The sequence below is a fragment of the Emydura macquarii genome, unplaced genomic scaffold (assembly GCF_026122565.2).
Source record: "Emydura macquarii macquarii isolate MOO-44397 ecotype Brisbane River unplaced genomic scaffold, CSIRO-AGI_Emac_v2 contig_383, whole genome shotgun sequence".
In the NCBI taxonomy this organism is placed as follows: domain Eukaryota; kingdom Metazoa; phylum Chordata; order Testudines; family Chelidae; genus Emydura; species Emydura macquarii.
The window spans coordinates 11165538-11190759 of NW_027130520.1; positions in this window are offsets into that span (position 1 = coordinate 11165538).

Genomic DNA, 25222 nt, shown 5'->3' on the forward strand with positions numbered 1-25222 from the left:
ACTGAGAACAGCCTAGCTCCATCCTCCCTGGAACCCCCTTTCAGGTAGTTAAAGGCTGCTATCAAATCCCCCCTCATTCTTCTCTTCTGGAAACTGAATAAGCCTAGTTCCTTCAGCCTCTCCTCATAAGTCTTGTGCTCCAGCCCCCTAATCATTTTTGTTGCCCTCCGCTGGACTCTCTCCAACTTCTCCACATCCTTGTTGTAGTGGGGGGCCCAAAACTGGACACAATACTCCAAATGCGGCCTCACCAATGCCGAATAGAGGGGAATGATCACTTCCCGTGATCTGCTGGCAATGCTCCCACTAATGCAGCCCAATATGCCATTAGCCTTCTTGGCAACCAGGGCACACTGCTGACTCATATCCAGCTTCTTATCCACTGTTACCCCCAGGTCCTTTTCTGCAGAACTGCTGCCTAGCTCGTCGGTCCCCAGTCTGTAACTGTGCATGGGATTCTTCCGTCCTAAATGCAGGACTCTGCACTTGTCCTTGTTGAACCTCATCAGATTTCTTTTGGCCCAATCCTCCAGTTTGTTTAGGTCACTCTGTATCCTATCCGTATCTTCCAGGGTATCTACCACTCCTCCCCCAGCTTAATGTCATCTGCAAACTTGCTGAGGGTGCAATCTACCCTGTCCTCCAGATCATTGATGAAGATGTTGAACAAAATCGGCCCCAGGACCTTCCCTTGGGGCACTCTGCTTGTGACCGGCTGCCAGCTAGACATGGAGCCATTGATCACTACTCATTGAGCCCTATGCTCTAGCCAGTTCTCTATCCATTTTATAGTCCATTCATCCAACCCATACTTCCTTAACTTGCTGATAAGAATACTGAGAGAGACCGTATCAAAAGCTTTGCTAAAGTCAAGGTATATCATGTCCACCACTTTCCCCACATCCACAGAGCCAGTCACCTCTTCATAGAAAGCAATCAGGTTGGTCAGGCATGACTTTCCCTTGGTGAATCCGTGTTGACTGTTCCTGATCACCTTCCTCTCTTCCAAGTGCCTTAAAATGGATTCCTTGAGGACCTGCTCCGTGATTTTTCCAGGGATTGAGGTGAGGCTGACCGGTCTGTAGTTCCCCGGATCCTCTTTCCTCCCTTTCTTGAAGATGGGCACTATATTTGCTTTTTTCCAGTCATCAGGGACCTCCCCCAATTGCCACGAGCTTTCAAAGATAATATGTTAAGCATTGCATTTTTAAGTACACTGCCTGTCTATTACATGCAAAAAAAATTGCATATAAAGGACACTATTAAGATTGCCTGTGCAATCTTAATTCAGCCCTTTTATAATTTGGTCAAATTTGGGAAGTTTTTAAAGGGTATGGCAAAAGGCACATTCCTGAAACAACGGCCACCCTCTCTCAAATTTCAAGTCCCTATTTTGAATGAAATTTTCCGGAACATTCAGTCTGAGATAGATACCCACATAGAAAATGTAAGTCCAAATACTTAAAATTTGGCCAAACTATAAGCAACTGAAAAAAGGGTCTGATGGGAAGTGTCAGGCATTTTTGATGATAGGCGGAGCTACCAGCCTTGCCTGTAATACTATACACATTGATGTAATCTGGCCAGCTCATCTCTTCTTTGTTTTTTTAAAATGACTTTGATTCTAACTCACAAAGTCCTTACACTTGTAAAATATGGGATGCTGAATCTGGTTTTGCCAAAAATTATTTACAGTTCATATGTAACTTTAGTTGCTAAGCATCTTAGGTTGATCATACTAAACCAGTGGGTAAAAGAACATTTTTGATGAATCCCAGATGTTTTAATATGGCACTACCTCATAGGCTAACTGGATCACAATGGGGAATAAATGAAAGGTAAATATTTTAAAATTAGAGCTAAAGGGGTTTAAATTTAGGTGACTTGGAAGAGGTGTGATGGTGGCTTTGTGTCAGAATGGGTGTGTGTGTGGGGGGGATCATAAGAATTTCTGTCTCCTTATTTCCAAATAATTGGGGTCCCATCCTTTCTTTACCCTATAAAAAAAAGCTCGCAAAACTTGCCAGGTGATTCAGTTGCTGTTTGATCCTAACCTCTCTGTCTCTCTGTTTAACAAAGAATTATTTGTACTTCATTAAAGTAATTTTTAATTCAACAGATAATGAGAATATTAATAATCTCATAACAAATATTGATGGGCAGACAATAAATACAATAACCACTAGTATTAAAAGGACAAGGACTATGTGTTGAGATTAGACAGAGAAGTTCATTTTCTTAGACTGGTGATCTTCTGAATGGATTTTTACCTAATCCAGTATGAGGTGGAATAGTCAATTGATAGACATTAGGTCAATCAGTATTTCAGCTTCTTCTCATAGCATGCTTATGAAAATAGTGCAATGTCTTTGACCTATGTAACTTTTTGTTGTTGTTGTTGCTATTCTCCCATGTGTGATTTTTGGCTAAGTGTTAATATGATGGTGATTTAAGATAGTTTCAGATTTTTATTTGTTATTTCATAAATTAATTTGGCACTTAATCTTCTCTGCTCTTTCATTGAAAACCAATCTCAATGTGAAAAAATATGTTTCTACAAAATAGGTTAGTTGTCAATGCAGAGCAAAACAATAGTCTTTGAACTTGGTTGTTGCAGGTGTAACCAATGCTAAATTGTGTCTTTGTCCCCCTCTAGTGATTGATTAACAAAAGCAGATAGGAGCGTATGACAGTTGCCAAGTGAAAAAATGACTTAACCTCAAGCAGTGGATGCTCATGCCTTTAATCCTGTCTGTCCTGAGTTTAAACCCTGTTGTTGACCCAAGCAGGGTCATTATCGTACTGGCACCCAAGTTTTATAATTTTACAATTACTCTTACCCAGATTAGGCTGAGTGAGGAGTATGCCTGAGACCTACAACATTAAAAGCAAGAAAAGTCTTATTGCTTGAGTTTATGGGCTAACTCCTCTAGCTGGCAGCCGACCAAGACATTTATCATCTTATGTGGACTAAGAACTAGAAGGGGATAAAAACTCCCCCTTGCCCTCCACCCTAGTATGGCTTACACTGGCATGGGTCCAGATGCATTGTGGGAATCTGTCTCAAATTTTTAGGGCACATATTTGCTCAGAGGGACCTATTTATTTCTTGCCTGCCTTGTTGTTTCTGTGGAACTGTGTTTCCAGAAAGATCCCTTAGCACTCTGCATTTAGGTCCCCAAAGCTCTCTCACATTACATTTTCTTTTGCTTCTGCTTGAATTTTTTGTCATAATCTTATTCATTGCTACAGCGAATAAGTGAACTGTCATTCAAGTGCACATGTATGCACTCATTCGTGTGCACACATGTGCCACTCCCTGAAGTTGTACTGAAGAGAGATATTAACATCAAGTGGTTCAATTTCATTGGAAAATGTCAACGTTTAAGTATGTGCTGCATCATCTATAAAAGCAAAGTTTTATTTTCTAGGATGGTCTGGGGGATATACTTAGCATTTGTCTAGAGAGGCAAGCGTCTCTTCCCAGGACATAGCAACTGTGTCCCATGTTAAAGATAAAACTTGTGTTTGCAAGACTTCAATTAAATTAGCTTATAACATCTAAGTTATAAGTTAGCTTATCACATCAAACAGTGTTGTCAGTTTCTTAAATACGAAAGTGCATATTGTCAAGACAAATGCAAAGGCAAATGTTATCTACAATCTGATCTGGATAAAAACACTGCAAGGGATACATTTCAAATTAAATTAAAAACTTGATCAACATTCTAAGAAATTTAAAACCAACATATTAAAAGCAAGTAAATCAATCATGGCAACACAAATAAAATATAAATACCATGAGCAAAGTTTGTGTTCACTTTCCATTAAAAGGAGACCAACTTTGTTATAATATTAAAAATGATATTATTTTTAAAATAGCATTGATGGTGTAACCAAAAATGACAAAAGTAAGATAACTCAGAGATAAGGCTGTATTAATCTCACCCTGTTGTTTCAAGTCTCTCAGAGTAGTGAGTGATTCTGTATAATTTATGATGTGATGTCCTAAGTATAATAGAGTGCGTATAGGGTGGGAATTGCAGACTTGACATTGAATTTCCTTGCTTGGTTATTTTGTTGGACTCTCAAGCCCTAAATTTCAAAGTGAACTCTAATGTTTGGCATGCAGATTTAACACTTTCCATCATTTGGATAATTGTATGCCTAACTGCATGTCTCTCAACCTACAAATGTCTTAATGTGAGAAGCAATGTGTGTCAAAGACTCAAAATAAAATGAGAGCACAAAAAATGTTTGTTATACAAGACACTTAAAATGCTGTAGGATTCATTATTTTAGAGTAAATATACTTCTATAACCTCAGTTATATGATTCTTTATTATTTCTGTAAATAATTTTCAGCAATAAAAGTGAAGGGACACCAAATTTGTGTGAAATATAGAGGCCTTTGGGACTGAAATGAGGAATACTTGAGAGGTATGCCTGCCTATCTACTTCACTGTTAGTTTTGAGTACTAGGCCCAGTAGTTCTTTATCTTAGACTGCGGGAAGGGGCTTTTAGCCCTGTGTGGGCACAAGCCCACTCACATTCCAGAACCCAAATAGTAGTACTTCACTATCAGTAACTGTGCTCTTTGATATGTATGTGCACAATCTGTGCATGTGGTGTGAGACAGTGGTTCTCAACCAGGGGTACATGTACCCCTGGGGGTATGCAGAGGTCTTCCAGGGGGTACATCAACTAATCTAGATATTTGCCTAGTTTTACAACAGGCTACATAAAAAGAACTAGCACAGTCAGTACAAACTAAAATTACATATTGATAATGACTTACTTGTACTGCTCTGTATGCTATTACACTGTTAGTATCATACTGAAATGTAAGTACAATATATTTATATTCCAATCAATTTATTTTATGGTAAAAATGAGAAAGCAAGCAATTTTTCAGTAATAGTGTGCTGTGACACATTTGTATTTTTATGTCTGATTTTGTAAGTAAGTAGTTTTTAAGTGAGGTGCAACTCGGGGTACACAAAACAGATCAGGCTACTGAAAGGGGTACAGCAGTCTGGAAAGATTAAGAACCACTGGTGTGAGAGACCAGTTTGAAAATCCGGTTCAGAGATTTTGTTTCGTAGTGAAGGCATACAGAGATACAATGCTGAAGAAAAGGAAGACTAAGAACATCTTCTCTCCTTAACGTGACGTTTGTTTGTCTAACTTATGACTTCGTGCTTTTTTGCACTGTTCCTGGTTCTTGGAATAACATGTAATTTCCTGGGTCCCAAGTGTCTTCCAGCTCCACGTTAAATCTCTCCAATTTAACCTAGATTTCCATTGTTCGACAGCTATAATTATCTGCTCCCCTGTTTGTGCTTCATCTGCAAAATTACGTATTGGACTGATACTATGTAGTTCCATTTTCTGAGCTCTGCACAAAAGGGTTCAATTATTGTTCTTGTGAGCCTGATCTATACTTGAGAGAGAGTGAGGCATTGCATTGCTTGAACTGAGGTCACATAGGGTCACTATACCTAGGAAAGGAATACTTCCTCTAGAGGCCTTGAGGGTGGGGGGAAAGTGGGGAGATGAACCTCCTTGCTACTCCCATTTAATAGATGATGGTGGCATTCCCTCAGTGGAGCTGTCCAGGTGTATAGGATGGATGGGGCCAGGTTCATTCAGCCCAGAAATGCCCCCTTTAGGGCTAATGGCAACCTCAGCCAGCACTCCCCACCAGAGCCCTTTTATTTCCCAATGCTCAGAGCCAGGTGGTACCTGCTTGTACAGTGATAGTAATCACCACTTGAAGAGTCACCTTTAGCCAACGGTTAGGCACAGACGCATCTGAGATATTGTCATTTTTCTCCTGTAGGTAGAATAGGAGATATGTATGGTAGTGGTTGGCAAATGCGAAATTCTTAACGATGGCTTTAGCGCTGTTAGGTGGGGAGGTTTTTAGAGCCTCTCTGTCAAGACTGCTAAATCTACTCACTCGTGGGTGAATTCCTTTTGGCAATAAATGAAGATCAGGTATCCATGCTGATTATATCTGATTTATATACCCACAGTACCCTAGATCATGAGGTGTTCATAAATGAGACACTAGAGATGAACAAGTACCCAGTTAGCAGAAAACCCTTATTTCAATATTTTGCCATGCAGACTTTCTTCACATTCGCTCTGTAAATCAGTAGCAGCAGTCAATCTAGCACTCGGTCAAGCAGTGCTAGGCAGAGCTCTTTATTAGTTACATTAATTCCATAGTTTTTACTGTGGGCATCTTATTTAATTTCGTAGAGAATGAGTACTTGGAAGCTTTATTTTTCCACTGAGTGGGCCAGATCCTTAGCTCATGTAAACTGACCTTGCTTCATTGTATTTAATGGAGATACGGTGATTTGCACCACCCTGGTTCGTCAATGCTGTTTGTGGGCTGCTGCAGTGTGCTAATGCTGTTACTGACTGGCTGGCCAATAATGGACCTGTAGTCCTATGTCTTCTGCTCAGTGGGCAATAAAAAGAAATACCAGTTTATTAAGAATGTTCCATATCTATGTATATTTGGGAATTGCTGTTTGACTGAAGTACAAACAAAAATTAAAGGTTACCAACAGCGAATGTATGGTCTGACTCAATATCCGCAAATGGTTCCACCAGATTTGGTAGTCATTTTGAATGTCAAAGAAAAAAATGTGCCACATTGGGAGTCAAAATATATTCTCTTCTGATAGGACTAATAGCATAAATTGTCATCAAAAGAGAAATGAGAATGGGGTTGAAATGTTCTGTTTCCTTCAGATCAGTGGAATAATTTGTAGAAAAATCACCAAAGCAGATGATGATGATTAAAAAATAAAATTCACACTTTGAATTGAACCATACATTATTTTGGACATTTGCAAAGTGAATTAATTATGGGCTAACTGATGCAAGTGGAGTAATTATATACTGCATATGCTCCGTACTATGATTTAGGAAATGGAAAGACACTCATAGCAAACAGAGAGACTGATTTTTAGACATGGTAAAGTGGCAGCATATGAGAAATTAACTTACAAAATACAGGACATGATTGAATTAGCACCACATGGGCTGAGTTTGTTGAATTAAGGATACAGCAGATGTGAGCCTTGTGAGTCCTTTATAAAATGACAGATGAATAAAAGACAACTGCAGTTTTGAGGAGGTAGGAAGTTGGTATGATGGAGATATTTTACTCTTATTATTTAGCCTTGGCAAGTCTTCTTGTTTGCAAATGTGAAGACTGGTTTCTTGGCACTATACAAGTAAGATCAGAAATAGATGGAACTCCAAGCAGATTTCTGTGGACAATAATTGAAATTACTGAAATGTGCATAACTGGCAAGAGCCAGTGGGGATGGCAAGGAGACTCTGGTCCAGGTGCAGAACAAAATTACAGTATTGTGCTCCGAAGTGTAGAGATGACCCATACCTGCTGATAGTGGTGGTGGTGGTGGGGGGACCCTGAGGGCAGTGGCTTCAGCAGATGGTACTAAGCATGCTCAGTACAAGCCAAGCAGCAAATCTAACCCCACTTGCCCCCCCCCCCCAAAAAAAGACCCCAAGTCCTCCCCCCCATGTGTCACCTCTGCCGAAGTGCAAGATCTACATGAAGCTAATGCCCAGAATTGCACTAGCCTGTCCGAAAAGTGAAAGGAAATGACGAGTTAATGCTGCATCCACTCAATGGATGGTGCTTCAGCCATTCCCACACTACTGGAGGTATTCTGCATGCCAGTAGCACAATGAAGGAGCTTCAGCTAGGTCATTGCATCTCATACCATGGTGCCACAGGTGCCTGTAAGTCAACATACTGGTGGCCCTATCCTGCTTCTGTAGATGTCATTGGAAGTTTTGCTATTTACTCTAATGGAAGAAGGGGTGGATCCCTGTTTATTGAATAATAGATGTTTAATGTAACTTCAAAAATGCATGAAATTTGACCACTGATGCAATATATAAGAAACCTGAAATTATATTAATATTTGTCTCGTTTTATGTTATGGCATGATGGAGTAGACTAGTCACGGAGGCCCCCTGCTGGAGGCCTCAAGGTGCTGCCACACCCTGTCCCAGAAAGGAGCAGAGAAGCCCTCCAATTGGCCTAGAGTGGTTGTGGGGAAGCAGCCAATGAGAGAGACTGCAGGGAGCAGCCAGTCAGGGCCCGGCAGAGCCATATAAAAGGAAGTGCAATACAGAGCATCAATTAGTTGCTGCCTGGAGCTAGAGAAGAGAGGACTGTGTTCCTGGTTGGTTGAAAGAGCCACCAGGGACCGGTGGGGCAAAGAAGGAGCTCCTAGCTGACTGCTGGGACTAGGTAAGGACTGAGTCTAGAGAGGTTTGCAGGAAGATAGTGTCTCTAAGAAGGAAGCCCTGGGGGTATGGCGCCATACCAGGGCTGGGACTATTTAAAGACTGAGGCCAAGAAGGGCCAGAGAGACACCAACAGAGAGGTACTGAGATAGGCCTCTGGTGGACTGTACACCTGGGAAGGGGTTTGTTCTTGATTCACATACAGACAGTGTATGTGACTTGGCTGGAGGGCTGAGTCACTGAAATCCATCTAAGAAATCACTGATGGGGGGGGTCACCACAAACTGAAAGACTGCAGACATACCTGACCAGAAGGGGGTGCTCACAAGAGTGGGTGCTGCCTTGTTACACATACAAATTTGTGTTAAAAATTAAAGATACAAGGCCACCTATGGATCCCCTTAAGAATCTTATGAAATTATTTTGGCTCTCTTTACATGCACTGGTAATAGTCACACTGAATTCAATATGACCATTCACAATGCCTAATATTAAGCATGTGCATATCTTTGCAGCATGCTGTGTAGTTGTAGCCATGTCAGTCCCAGGATGTTACAGATATATCTTTGCAGGACTGTGGCCTTAGTAATTGTACTGAAAGATGTGCATAGTTCATCTTTTAATGGACAACTTGCCACCATTTCTGTTGAGTGCTATTGAATTAAACAAAGATCAAGCTACTAATCAAATTGGCACTAATCAAATCAGATTTGTTAGGGCTGTTATGTAATGCTACAGCGAATCAGAACAATGCAACGCTAATGTGATCGTGCTGCTGTTCTAAGCAAGCAATGCTGCTGATGCCAGGGAGGGTTTTGTACTGGAACAGACTGCCATAATTCAGTTGCCATAAAATGTGAAGCTTTTATTAGTGGGTTACTTCAACTGTAATCCATACCCATTAGGGATTATTTTTCATTTAGTTGGACGGGCTTTGTATTAAGCGAATAATAGTTCTCAATATTTATTTTAACTAAGTTTGCTGTGCAAATAAGTTTTAGAAAATTTCTGTCTTATTTCTTCAGAAGAATAAGTGTCTCGATGCTATAGCACACATTTTACTAGAACACAGATTTGTCACCCTGCTTTAAACACTGCTTAAAACTGCCCCTTCAGTTTTTCTCCTTCACTGAAACTATCTGAACACAATGTTTTAACACAGCTAGTTCTGGTTGACTGTCCAGGGAAACTAGACTTTAATAATAGTAAAGTATGATTTCACATCCAAGATAACTGCCTTGAGCAAATACAGTAGAACCTCACAGTTATGAACACCAGAGTTACAAACTGACAGGTCAGCCACACACCACATTTGGAACCAGAAGTATGCAATCAGGCAGCAGAGATGACCAAAAAAAAAAAAAAAAAAAAGCTAATACTGTACAAACTGTTAAGAATAAACTACTAAAAAAAGGGAAAATTAAAAAAAAAAAAAGAATTTGACAAGCTAAGAAAACTGTGTCTGTGTTTTTCATTTAAATTAAGATGGTTAAAAGCAGCATTTTTCTTTTGCATAGTAAAGTTTCAAAGCTGTATTAAGTCAATGTTCAGTTGTAAACTTTTGAAAGGACAACCGTAACATTTTCTTCAGCGTTACGAACATTTCAGAGTTATGAACAACCTCCAATCCCAAGGTGTTCATAACTCTGCAGTTCTACTGTGCTCAGAGTTCCATGCCTTTCATAGACTTTTTCCAATACTTCCAGATAATCCTTTTTAAATTTTTTAAAAATAATTTTTAAAGAAAGCAAACTGAATTTGGGAATATGCCTTTCTTTCATAGTCCTTTTCTCCTCAGAGGATTGGCATTGGGAGAGGAGAATTGCAGCTGTAAATCATATAAGTGCAATATTTGCTTATATTTGGGCAGTAAGGTCTTTGGGCCATGGATTGTCTTTTACTGTAATGTTTGTAGAGTGCCTAGCACAATGGTTCCCTGATCCTGACTGGAATTTCTGAGCACTACTATAATACAAATAACAATCTCTACTGTTATATTAATTCATACCCTAAGGAAGATATTACCACATTTTGCTAAGTACAGCATTTGAAGATGCTGCTTTTTTTTTTCTTTTTATAACAAAATCACACATTTTCAGCCAAAGCTTGGAAACATGTACTTTCCCTGTTATTGTATCAACCAGTTGGCTCTTATCTTATATGAAGATAGCAAGATCTTTAGGGCTGGGACTGTCTTTTTGTCAAGTGTTTGTACCATGCCTAGCATGATGGGACTGAGGCCCCTAAGCAGTACTGCACTAGAAATAATAACTAGACAATGCAGATAATGTATCCTGTAACTGGACATCAGAAGTCCTGTGCGTTTAACAGTTCTGAACAGATGAATAGAACAAAGAGGAAGATAAATTTGTTGTTTTCATGTTAATTTTTAATTTTTCTAAATGGGGAAGTCCTTGAGTTTTCCAGTGGTAGAACTGCCACTTGGCAGACTGTACTTAGCAAACTCTTCAAATGTATTTTTATGGAACATATACTGCGCCAAAACCTCAAAGAACAAAATCCAACAACATGACAGTTAGGGGAAAATATAGCTCAAAAGATTCTTGAGTTTACATTTGCCACTATGCTATATTATAGTAACAGTATGATTTATTTTTATCCAAGTAGGCTGAATGACATCATTATTATTGCACTGTGTAGAAAAGTAGGTTTAACATGGAAATGGCATTCTACAACATCTTATCAGTCCTATTTAAGAAAGTACTAATATTACCTTGGGGAAAAAATTTGAACAGAAATCCTGAAAAATGTGTTTTATATTATAAACTTCCACAAGCCATAGACCCTAAGCAGCATTAGCACTTGGCACAAATGTTTTCTATCTGAAATCTGTTTATGGCAGAGGAACAAAAATTTTGTTTATCATATTTTGTCAGTTCTCAGATTTCTTTATTATTGATTGATTGATACATTTAAGGCATCTGTGTGCCGTGTGTGCATGTGTGCGCGCATGTATGTATAGATATATATGTAGACAGACTTAAATAATTCAATAGTTTTATCACAAATTGGGCCCAAGAACTCTGCAGGAGGTTAGCTAGAAACATGAAAAAAGTTTTCTTAGGAAGTTCCTTGGACCTGCTCTCCAGAACCATCCAGACTGAACCACTGGTGGCAATTGTTTGTGCACATCTTGGCATCCTCAGTGTTTTCATTCACATTTTCAAAACATTTTATTTAGCTTTGTGTTACAATTTGCTTTGTCTGTGGAAGGCCCTTCTCTAAATGTATTATATCAGTGCCTGTTGTTGAATGGAATGTCTCAGGCCTATGGTGCAAAAGTCTTTTTTTTTTTTTTTTTATCAAAATAGGAAGTGAAGGTTTTTAAGAAGAGAACATTATTGTGATGGTTTTTAATTAAAATTGACTGTTTTTTCATTAATAAGCCTGAGCAGCAAATACGCTTGAAACTTGATGGATGGGTAAAATATCAAATAACTGCCTCATAAAATGATCTTTAATTCATATTAATTTACCTTATAAATTAGAGCTAGATTCTGCACAGTCTGATACAGGGATGCAAGTAGCTGGAATGGAGAGGAATGCAGGGTGCACCCTAGACAATAGCAGAACTGGCATTGAGACATGCTGTCCTTTGAACCTTAGAATTTCTACTGGGACTTCCACTTCAGTGTGGCATCTTCTTTCGCTCCTGTTTTCCCTCTTTCCCCTTATTTGTGACAATAAGGAAACTAAATAAGGGTAGATTTAGGAGCAGAAGATCAATATAATTTGTGCTCCTAAATTCTTTTAGGTGCTTTTGGAACATTTCCTCTGGAATTAATGTCCTTATTCCATTTGGCCTGTTAACTGGCACACACAAGTTTGACTATTGCCTGTGTTGATGATATCCATGGTTACTGTGTACTGAACTCTGGAAAAGTTTGGATTCAGGTTTGCACTCCGTGGCTGTGGTTGGTTTCTGATTTTTAACTTCCAATTTATGACCTGATCCTGCAAAGAACTGGTTTCTTCAAGTGGAGTGTTCTTGGCATCTTGGGTGATCAGCACCCCACAGCTTCCTGCTATTAAAGGACCATTTTCACCTACCCTTTATTTTTCTCACTGTTTTTCACCTTGATCTTCTCATCCTGTTTCAAAACTTTATCTATTTAATATTTTATGCTTTTCCTACAAGTAGACATCTTTATTCAGCTTGAGTTGAAGTGGTATGTGAGCGGGGAGGTCAGTGCTTATGTCTTGTATGGGGACAAATGTCTGTCTTTCTGCTGGAAATTGCTGTTATTGATGAATAAAGGGATGTGCCCACTGGTGAGATCAGCATTTCAGGTATCATGTTTCCATGTAATTTTCATACCAGTTGTTTGACAATTGTCTGTAAATAAAACCATGGTCTTCACCATACTAATACAATTCTACAGGTAATGTAATATGCAAGTTTTGGGAGTTGGCATAAGAAAGGAATTGCAAGAATCAAAGGTTCATTGTTTCCTCTGTGGCCATACCATTGGATAAGGAACTTCCATTTGCAGGAAATACATTTAAAACTTGTCGTTACAGTAAAAACTGCACTCTTATTTTATTTTATTAACATTAGTGGTTAAAGGACTATTTCCACTTAAGAGCTAATAGTTTAATGCTGTCAGTTACACAATATGGGTGGGATTTTCAAAAAGGCCTAAGTGACTTAGAAGCACAAATGCCATTTGATTTTTTTCCCACAGGACATTTTCTCTTAAGTCAATTGCTTTTGAAAATCCCACACTAAAGTCCTTCTTGTGTGATTACTTCTTATACCTGTGCAAAATCTTATCTAAAACACAGCTTGATCTTGCAAGGTGCTGACCTTTTTGATCCAGCAAAACACTTACTGTAGCATTAAGCATGTAAGTTGTCTTATTGAAGTCAGTAAGACTACTTGAGTTTAAAGTTCAGTATGCGTTTAAGTGCTCCATTGGATCAAGTTCACCAGAATGAACAGCACCTTGCAAGATCAAGCCTACAGTGAGATACCCTGTGCACATACTGTGATCAAAGGACTTTCTTAAATATTGGCTAGTGTAGAGGGTTGGTGAATCAGACACAAGAAAGCTGAAATACAGTTTTCACGCTACATCATTTGATTGAGCACATGCATAGAGTAACCAGAACAAAAATAATGTGCACAACACAGAGAGATTTTGGGATTTCAGTGCACCTACGTCTCTTCCCAATGCAGCAAAAAAGGGACCTTAATTCTCAAGATACCATCTACAGCTCATGTCAGTAATCCTGTGACACGTTGGGGGTTAACCCAAACCAGTGAAATGTTCTGTCTCTGCCTGCCCTGTAACCTTGTGTGTCTTTAGGCTACATGGCTTTGGCTTAGATCATGACACCAACAGTATGCCCAAAGCAGAAAGATCTCATCCTGAGCTTCCAGCAGGCAAGCTATTCCTTGCTAGGTAACACCAACAACCCTTCCAATCCCGAGTCTCAAAACTATCTACTTGTAGTGTCCAGTCCCTCTTACTGGACACTCATAGAAGTAACCCCAAGTTTGCTGCCTCCAAAGTACCAGTATATGCAACAGCTGGAATTATACACTCCACCTTAATACAAACTACTGAGATAGTTTGCAATAAATCTGAGCATAAGCTTATTAACAAAGAACATAGATTTAAGTGATTTCAAGTACGGGTGAAAGAGATAGGAAAGGGTTACAAACAAAACAAAAATAACACTCTATTGTCTAAAACTTAATTCTAGTAAGATAGAGCTTTGTCTAGCTCTGTTTCATACTCACACCAAGTTGTCAGCAGTCTCCAACTAATTTTAGCAGAAGGACCCATCTTTTAGAGATACAAAGTGCTGTTTTTTTTGTTCTCCCCGGTAATGGATAACTCCAAGTCTCTTTGCAGTTATTTATATCCTCCAAAGTTCATGGTCTTCCTGGCTCTGATCACTAGGACAGGTTGGGGTTCAGCCCCAGTGTCCCACATTGAGCCGACACCATGTTAATCCTTGACTGCTTCGGAGGTTTCAAATGCAGATTTTCTCCTACAAATTCTGTTGCAAATGTCCCTGACCTCATTCTGCTCTGTTTAGAATCATAGAATATTAGAGTTGGAAGGGAACTCAGGAGGTCTCTTGGCCAACCCCCTGCTCAAAGCAGGACTAACCTCAGCTAAATCATCCCAGCCAGGATTTTGTCAAGCCACAGTTTAAAAACCTCTAAGGATGGAGATTCCACCACCTCCCTAGGCAACCTATTCCACTGCTTCACCGCCCTTCTAGTGAAAAACTTTTTCCTAATATCCAACCTAGACCTCCCCACTGCAACGTGAGCCCATTGCTCCTTGTTTGGTCATCTACTACCTTTGGGAATAGCCTAGCTCCATCCTCCATGGAACCCCTTTCAGGTAGTTAAAGGCTGCTATCAAATCCCCCCTCATTCTTCTCATTTGCAGACTAAACTAGCCAAGTTCCTTCAGCCTCTCCTCATAAGTCTTGTGCTCCAGCCCCCTAATCATTTTTGTTGCCCTGGACTTTCTCCAGCTTATCCACATCCTTTTTGTAGTGGGGAGCCCAAATCTGGACACAATACTCCAAATGCGGCCTCACCAATGCCAAATAGAGGGGAATAATCAATTCCCTCGATCTGCTGGCAATGCTCCTAATAATGCAATCCGATATGCTGTTAGACTTCTTGGCAACCAGGGCACACTGCTGACTCATATCCAGCTTCTTATCCACTGTAACCCCCAGGTCCTTTTCTTCAGAACTGCTGCCTAGCCCGTCGGTCCCCAGTCTGTAGCTGTGCTTGGGATTCTTCCATCTTAAGTGCAGGATTCTGAACTTGTCCTTGTTGAACCTCATCAGATTTCTTTTGGCCCAATCCTCCAATTTGTCTAGGTCACTATGTATCCTATCCCTACCTTCCAGGGTATCTACCACTCCCCCCCACCTTAGTGTCATCTGCAAACTTGCTGAGGGTGCAATCTACCGCATCTTTCAGATCATTAATGAATATGATGAACAAAACCGGCCCCAGGACCGACCCTTGGGGCACTCTGCTTGTTACTGGCTGCCAGCTAGACATTGAGCCATTGAACCCGTTGAGCCCAATGATCTAGCCAACTCTCTATCCATTTTATAGTCCATTCATCCAACCCATTCTTCTTTAACTTGCTGATAAGAATACTGTGGGAGATTGTATCAAAGCTTTGCTAAAGTTTGCAGGGGAAATGGCTGTCTCACCCCTTTGTCTGGAAGGAAACTCCTTTGTCTGTGTGCTGACTCTAAAACATAATATCAGAGAGTCCCATAATTTCACATGCAGCATTTTTACATACAGTTCACGGTGATAAAAATCACCAGCATGTTATTAGTTTTCAAATGATGTACGACAAGATACCTTTTAAATGAATAAACAACAGTGTGTCAGGCCTACCGTAAGGTGCAGTATGGTGTGCCCTCTGCCAGTTGGTACTGAGGGATTTCCAGAGCCACAGCTGCCTACATAAGACCAGAGTCTTACTACCGCGCTCTATTAAAGCTCGGCTTGGAAACCCTTGACCAAGCTCCCATTGAAACTCAGCACCTCATTTGGCAACCAAGTTTGACAGCTTTGGTATTCTTGAACTAGCTGTGTAAACCCTAGTATCCATTTTCTATTAACATAGTAGAGACAATTGGTATAGATTAACTGGTATTATCAGAGGTCCAGTTTATGACAGAGAAATTACATTTCTGTGGAATTAAAAATACTGACTTCATTCCCTCTGACTTTGAGTTAGGAATCACAAATACAGATTGAATGCTGTTTGATGCCTATAGTGTCCCCCATCCACTTCATTAAAGGAGATTTACCCTCCACTTCCTGTCTTCTATTTTAATTTTCTGAACATTGGAAGAGTGATTATTTTTAATATCTCAAATGCAAATTTAATAAAGTCAACATTGTTGATTAAAATAAATTCTCAGCTGCAAGATTAACAGCAACATGTATCCTCGCCTGCAGCAATTTAAGGAGAAAAGAAAAACAAAATGAGAAATCAAGTTCTGTAAGAACCATTGGCAAAGATTTGCTGTAAATTTATAGTACCGTTATCACCTCTATTTATGTCATGTAGAAGAGCCAAAGAAAATGGAGGGAGCTGGGGATTTGGAGTTAAAGTATACTTGATATTACTAATGAGTCTTCTCATAAGAGAATCTATTGAAAACCTGATTTATCTATTATGGATCACATGTTGCTTATGTTCAGAAAGGTTAGCAAAGAGGTTTGTATTATGAACTTTATTCATGGTCAAAGTTCATTTTAATATAAAACAAAGATTGTATAGTTTTTGGCTCACTGTGAGTTATTTGTAGATGCACTAGATAGTGTGAAAGCAAGACTTTAGAAATCAATAGATTTAACAGCTATTGAAAGCAAAAATTATGATTAGATAATGCCACCAAATAAAAAGTGCAAAATATATCCCCAAAAGAGAAGCCAATTTTATGTTTACATTGTAAAATCCTTCCTGGAAGTGAAGGTCAGATGAGGGACCAAAAAAGGTGTGTTGGATGACGACCTGCAACATAATTTCTTGTCTATCATTGTTTCTTTCTATGAGAATTCTTGAGGTCTGATTACCTTAGTATCTGTGTCTTTATGTAAAGACATACAGCACTATAAATGTCCACTTCTGAGAAGTGACAGCAGGAATATCCGAGGCCCTTTTATATTCTCTGACAAGGCATAGTGTAAGAAACATTTTCTTAAGAAACCAGGTCTCAGACCATTGTGAATTTAATGATTTATAATCACCCCCCCTTGAAGTGCACATGGGACAAAATGAGTAACTAGTGGGTAGCAGAGCCGTGGCATTGCGTACTCAGAACAGTCTACAGCACCCAAACGGCAAACGGCCGCACTCTGACCTAGCTAAAGCTACTTACAGCTTCAGGACAGTCATTGAGGTTAGCATTAAATAACGCACATCAAAGTAATCCAGCTTGAAAGTGACAAAGGCATGGATGATTTATGAAGACTACATTAGAGTAGGAAATCCTAAACTCTTGGCTGTTTGCAGTGATGGTATAACTGTATTGGTCCCAGGATATTAGAGAGACAAGGTGTGTGAGGTAACACCTTTTATTGGACCAACCTCTGCTGGTGAAATAGACAAGCTTTCGAGTTACAGAGAACTCTTCTTCAGGACAAGAAGATTGACAGCTCGTCTCTTTCACCAGCAGAAGTTGGTCCACCTTGTCTCTCTAAACTCTTGGCTAGCAGTTGATGTGGTGGTGGGGAGAGGTCAGCACTGTAGGTTGAAGAACCAATACAATACTATGCCCCCTGTCATTTAAAAACATTGTTTCCTTGCCAGCTTACCCCACTTTCAAAAGCTGCAGCTTTTATTGCAACAAAACAGACATGCAGGCCAGCCAGACCCTGCTCCAACATATATAATTTGTTTTACACTGTTTTAATTATCTCTATCCATTGATTTATGGAAAATTCCATGAGACAGACACCACACATCTCTCTGGGCAAAATTACAGTGTGGTCCACAGATGGCAGCGCTATCCTGGGGAAAGAAGGTTATGGTTGCTGGCCATTACATTCTTTGCAGTGGAAAAAGCAGTGAGGGAAAAGCTCTTGCTGTAACTCTGACAAGGTGCACCCTGTGCTCCTCCAGAGTTTATTGGTGGGTAATATACCTGGTGTGTATGTGGTTGTGATGATGGCTCCCATCTCACCTTCTGTCCTTTTAGAGTCCACTGCTAGCTCTGCAGGTGATACTGTCTGGAACTACAGAGCTAAATTATGGTGGTTTTCTGGAAAGATGTGCTAGTGAGGAAGAGATTGCCTATGCTCACTTCCCTCCAGAATTGAAGCAATGAATATTTGCCTCTGTGTTTTACTGAGCATCGAGCACATTGTCAATACTTAATACAGAAATAATAGAAGCCACAGCATAACTGATTTCATCAAGTGGAGACCTGTGGCTTCTGGTCAATAGCGATGCCTTATTTGAACTGACATTGGTACTTCTGATCTTGTTTTCAATTGGTATTCTTCCATTTTACTTGGTGGGTGTTTTCAGACTCTGCCTTAACTTGTCTAACATTGTTGTTAGTTAAATCTAATGTATATCACCAATCAAATATTGAATTATGTGCTGGCTTCTTCTGTAAACTCCAGCACTGCTGAGAGGACTGTCAACACCAGCTCTCAAAATGAATTCCTTTGGCTAGCCTACCTTCAACTGCTGTGCCCCTCAAATCCGCAGTTTGCCCCTGTGGAGGGTTGTCATGCTGGCTCAACGTCTGTGTTTAAAGCATGACTTTAATTTTGTTTTCCTAATGGCGTCCACTTATTGAGTTACTGCTTTCTTTGTAAATCAGCTTGGGAGGCCATATGAAAGGCTGTGGTTATAGAGAGGTACTGTATACAAGGATCTGAAACTAAAGGTTTTATTTGCCCTCCTGTATCTTAAAAATTACTGTGTAAAGATGGAATTGTGCAAGCTCTTATTTGTAATTCTGTGGTATGGAATAAAAGTTTAAAATAGCCAAGAAATCAAAATGTAAGGTGGTTATATACACCCACTACCTTCCTTAGAGAATATTACTATACTTTCAGTATTAATTTTCATTCAAACTGAGCAAAACTAGTCTTCACTGTTGTAGTGAACATTTCTAGTATACTTTGGAAGTCTAAAGAGAACCATAAATTTTGGGATGAACCGCGTAACTCACTTGTGACTTCTCCACTCCTGGGTAATCTGACCATTCCAAATGAGTGCCAGTGCAACCTTTGTGCCAACCCACACTGCACCAAGTTCTTTTTAATTTTCTCCCTTCGCTGACTTACTTTTCATTACTTTCTTCTGTGCCAAAGTGCCATGATAATATTCCTAAAGTTGCAGAATGACGGAGGAGAGAGAATTAGCTTACCCCAAGAATATCTGGCTTGTAGGTAATAGATATTTCTTTGGGGAACAAATTGAAAGACAAGTCAGTAAAATATCATGGGACAATTTCTGTTCTTGGTTACACCCATACAATTTCACTGAATTTCATTTTGGATGTAGGTCAGAAGAGATTTTGCCCATTATTGACTCAGGTTAATGTTGTGCAGAATACAACACAGAATTGTATTTCAGAGACTGTTCTGGAAATTAAAATGTGTATGTCTCAATCATGTATTAAAGAAATGTTCATGAGAAATATAATCTAATCATGTTCTGATGTTTCTTAGAGGTGAGAGTGGGAAGAAACCTCAAATTTTTTCAGCTATTTCTTACTGTCTAGTCCCCCGCCGCCTAAAACCAACCCTCTGCCATCACTGTATTAAGGAAGGGCAAACTACTGGCTTGGATAAAATAACTGACTTGAAACTTTGCCCATATTCAAACCAAAATGAACACATGACTTTCTAGGGAGAACAGAGAGGGGATCTAAAAATTTATAACTCAAATCTTTAAAAAAATGTTGGGAAGATCTGTACTTGTAGCTTTCACTTGGGATCTGAAATAGTGATAGTGGGGCAATCTTGTAGCATATCCATCCAGAGCCAATCCAGGAAAATTCTAATCGTGTGAGATTTGTAGCCATAACATACCATAACAAGGTTATGTCTACACTGCAGCTGGGAGTGAGCCTCCCAGCCTGGATAGACGCTCAGACTCTAAGGTCAGAAGGGACCAATATGATCATCTAGTCTGATGTCCTGCACAATGCAGGCCACAGAACCTCACCCACCCACTCCTGTAATAAACCTCTCACCTATGACTGAGTTATTAAAGTACTCAAATCATGGTTTAAAGACTTCAAGGTACAGAGAATCCACCAGCAAGTGAGTCGTGCCCCATGCTACAGAGGAAGGTGAAAAACTCCTTAAGACTTTGTCAATCTGCCCTGGGGGAAATTCCTTCCCGACCACAAATATGGCAATCAGTTAAACCCTGAGCATATGGACAAGACTCACCAGCCAGACACCCAAGAAAGAATTCTTTGTAGTAACTCAGAACCCACCCATCTAACAAGAAGACAGACTTGTGCTAGCTTTGCTTAAACTAGTGCTCTAAAAATTGCAGTGTGGGAGTTACGGCTCTGGTGGAGACTCAGATGAACCAACTAAGCTCAGACCCAGGAGGCAGGCTAAGCTTGTGAGCCTGAGCTGCCCTCCAAGATGCAGCATCCATGCTGCTATGTTTAGTGCGCTAGCGTGAGTCTGGGTGGCTTGCTACCATCAGCAGTGTAGATATACCCAAAGATGGTTTCTCATTTGGATGATAGTAGAACTCTCAACTCTCCTGAGCCAGCGTTCGCAGGTCCTGCTATGAGGCTGCAAGAGGGGAGGTAGAGACTGGGGCCATTTGAGACGGAAATGCTAGGGAGTGGGAGCACCAGGGGCTGGAGCCTGAGGCCAGTTACAAACAGGACAAAACCCACAAATTACCTATGTCTCTAGCAGACAAAGGTATTTCATGATCCAGTGGCTGGAAGTTGAAGACAAATTCAGACTGGAAATAAGGGTTATATTTTTAACCATGAGGGTAATTAACCAATGGTCATGGGGGATTTTCCTATCACTAGCAATTTTAGAATCAAGATTGTATGTATTTCTAAAGATATGTGCTAGAAATTATTTCAGGAGAGTTCTGTGGCCTGTGTTACTCAGAAGTCAGACTAGATGATCATGTCTGGCCTTGGAATCTATGAAACTGTGAAGTTTTCTCCTCTGAAAAGTGGCTACATGCACGTGGCCATGCAAATAATGGTATCTTATTCAACCGAGTTGCTCCCTCTGTGTACTCAGTGATATTATACCTGCTTATTCTGGCCTAAATTGTGCTGCTTTAAGGGTGGAAACCATGAGGTTATGCTTCAGGATGCAAAGTGGCTTGGTTCCCTTTTGACCCCATTGACTTCCAGAGAGGCTCAAGAGCATCATCCCTTCTCCTCTTTTCTGCTCCTAATTCTCTTTGGGATGCTGTGCACTCCTGTGGTCACTGGGGAAGTAGGCCTTGCCCTTCTTGCATGGATGGGCTGCATCTTGGGCAGGACTGCATGCACCTGGAAAGCCTTTTGTGTCCTCCCACTCCACACACCCATACAAGAGTTAATGACAACTGATCTCAGTGGAAAAAAAATATTAGTAATTCTTTGTCATTACATTAGCAGTGGAGAGCCAATACTGCTGAGATAGCACATGCGATGTTCTAGTCTGGCTTACAAGGCTACATCTGTTCTCTCCTACATCTGTGCTATCTAGATGTAGCAGGGTTGAATTAGGTGCAACAGATGGAAGAGTTTGGCACGAGGAATAATTGCTGCTGGTGGTGACATGTGGGCTTGCTTGTCAGATCCCTGGGGGAATTTGGAGTGCTGAAAGTTAAATCCCTTATGCCTTATTGTTCACTCTATTATTATTTATTTGTGATAGCACTTACTATGTGCTAGATGCTCTCCAAACATGTAAGGAGGTTGGTCCCTACTGCAAGGCGCTATAGTCAAAAGACAAAGAAGTAGACAGAGGTCAGGGGAAGGGGACTACAGTGAATTTTATGCTAGTGTTATAATAAACAATGTAAAACTGATGTAAGAGAACAGAGACTCAGGGCTTGTTCACACTTACCCGGAAATTCGACGGCAGTCGACAGGAGTTATGCAAACCACGCAGAGTAGTTTGCGTGACTCCCGTTGACTGCTTCTGACCGCTGTTCACACTGCGCCGCCACAACGTAGCCTCAGTTTCTATCTTTTTAGTTGTGAATTGAGCAAATGTGAGCTGGGTACCTTGGAGAGAATAAACATGAAACCTCACAATACTAGTCTTGCAGAGACACTTTGCAGAGTAGAATCTTACTTCAACATGCTATGGTTTTATTCTCATTCCAAAGCTGGATTACTGTAAATTTAACTTAAGCAAAAATAACTGATAAAGATATGGAATTCCCCTAAACTACTGTTGCGCAATTAGAAGAAACTTGGCTAGACTATAGATTAAGGAGTCAGTACAGGATAGGACAGGAAAGCACAAGTGATTTATTAAACTGCTTCTGGCAAATATCTTAAAACCAGCTAATGAACATTAGGAAATTATTCTGGTATTTAAATATGCTCTCCTCTCCATTTATTATCCTCTTGATGGCATCTCTATTCCTTTCCCCCCTCTACTAAATTAGTGAATTACAAGAAGCTGTCATTCATTTATGTATTGTTATCAATGCAGGATGACATTTTACTTTCATTGCTTGTACTCCTCAGTGCGACTGAACTGCTTTATATATCTGTTTAGTGTCCTATTAAAGATATTGGTCATGTTGTTCTTTGTGTGTTGCAATAATGAATACTATTTTAGTGCTAATTAGACTCATTTAAGCATGCTTTCAGTGTTCTCAGTGCTATTTTTAAAACCATATTAAAAAGTTTCCTTTTTTAAGAAACAACTTTATTAAAACCTCAAAGAAAAGCAAAAAAACCCTCAAAAAACCACAAAAAATACCCACAACCTTTCTATTGCCATTAGGAAAAAATTTTCAGAAGTCCTGTAAAATGCTACATTTTGCAATATTGCCAGTTTCATGAGAGGATCTCAAATCACTTTAAATGAATGTAGATAACAATTAAGCCTGCAATGAGGAAATGACTTGCTCAGTGTTACAGAGCTAGTCACAAGTGGGTCTGGGAATAAGAACCCAGGCATACTGACTCTCAATCCCTTGCTTAAACCACTAGGTATTCACCCTCCTCCATTGGGTGTAAGCTATTGATGAATCTCTATGTATTTGTTTCAAATTCTACATTTTTCTTTTATTTAAAAAGTTTGAACTGAGGCTACTGAGTTTTCTTCTTTTTAGCCACTTTTCTGTCATGTACATTTACAAATGGACAAAGTATGTTAGTAGCCATTCTGTAAAGTGAAAATATAATTTCGATGATCATCATACAAAGCAACTAAACTTTCAAGGCACCATCCAAACATGCTTTTATTTGATGTTGGTGAAAATTGGCTCGAGTGCCAAGGACTTTCCTTCATAATTTGCTATCCACTTGGAAAAGCAGCTGTAATACCAAAATAAAGAGTTGTGTCCTGGCACTAACCATTTAGGAATAATGTGGTTGCAAAAGAAAGACCTATGCCTTATACACCACTAGAATGAGGCTACTTTAAATATACCTTGGAACCATGGTAAGATTAAAAGATAATCATTCCCTTGAATTCCTCAGGTGGATTTTGGTGTTTGCAACTTTCTGCAAATTAGTTTCTTATTTTGTGTGTTAGGGGTTGGATGGAAGCACTAGTGATACAATGGGCAAAACACATTGCTTGTGGCTGGAGACCCATACATACAGTACTGTACATATGCTCTTCACAGTGAAGAGTGTTCCAAATATTACTTAGATTGTCTATTGAGTTCCTAATGAGTTTCTATCTTTAAAAGGTTTTCAAATCTGTATAGGCAATCTGGCCAAGTTGCCTCTTTTTTCCAGTTGTAACTAAGTTCACCAGGAGACCCAGCTAAAGAGGCTTTTCTTCCAAAATCTGAATATTTTCATCCCACTAGACTGAATTTTCTTTCTTTGCATTCTCCTCACTGCTTCCATTCCCATTTAAGTTAACTCCTAACCCCTTACTAGCAACTAGGCTCTCTTACCTGCTTGTCTAGTCCAGGCAATATTTATCCTAATATTCGGGGGTTTTCTTATATAGGCACCTATTACCCTCCCACCCCATCCCGATTTTTCACAATCACTGTATGGTCATCCTACTCTTGAAGGTTCAGGTGACTGAATGCAAGCTAAAGACAATGTGTCCAGGTAGCTTGTGTTCCTAAAGCAAGATCAATTTTTTCAATATCTTCTCACTTTTGCAAGTTCCTCAATTGAGTGATCAAATTCCCTGCAACACATCTAGATCACCCCTTTTAAAATCCATCTGCCACTGGTTAATTTCTGTTTTGTTTGAAGCTAATGATCAAATGTAGCAACATATTGGTTTTCTGATAGATTTAAAAAGTTAATTTTTTGTGTTTGTCACTTTTACTTTTGAAATAACTAGGCTTTTTTTTTACAGCAAATCTGGCTTAGTCCACGTTTCAGGAAGGTTTGGATATTGTCCTTTGCCTTAGACAGTATCTCAGATAAGAGATCACATTTCACAAAATAAATTTCCTTCTACATGTAGAAAATGTTATGGATATATATTCCATATATAGAAAATTGCTAAGAATTTGGGTCCATTACTATATGCACTGGTGGTTACAGATATTAGGTAACTGTGAGGTTGAGTGATATGGATGCTAATCCCAGTCTGTTTTCGGTCCTATCTCAGAGTGACATGGGATTGATAGTCTTATATTAGTTTTTGTGGGATATCTGTCTGTATCATAACATCACCTCACAACTGAATACAATTGGCAGCAGTTAGGTACTTGGCTTCCATAGCATCTGCCTCTGAGATAGCAGGCTGAGGCTAGTGGTGTTTAGATTCTCACTACCATACATGCCAAAACTATACCATCAATAACTGGTCATAAACAACATCAGGTATTTTCTGTTCTGCTTGTATCTGTTCTCTCAGGTGATGAAAATATTACAGAAAATGAAATCTTGTCATACAATAATTCCTGAACCTAACATACCAAAAAAGTGGATGCTAATGTGATAGGCACTGTCCAGTTCTTAATCACCGCATTTATCCCTCTTCCTTTATTCATCCTCTGGCAATATTTTATCTAGTAACTATCTGTGTGTCACTCCCTTTGCATTGATGAAAGAACCTGATCTCTTCATTCATTACTGATGAGATAAACTGTTCATTGGAAAAGGTTATGCTGATGGCAAATAGTGGCTGAGGATGGAGACTGAAGCAGTATACTGTTTGCTCTTGATATCTGCTTCCCCCTTAAATCTCTTTTAGAAGAAGGAGTTTTATCATTATGATCTGCC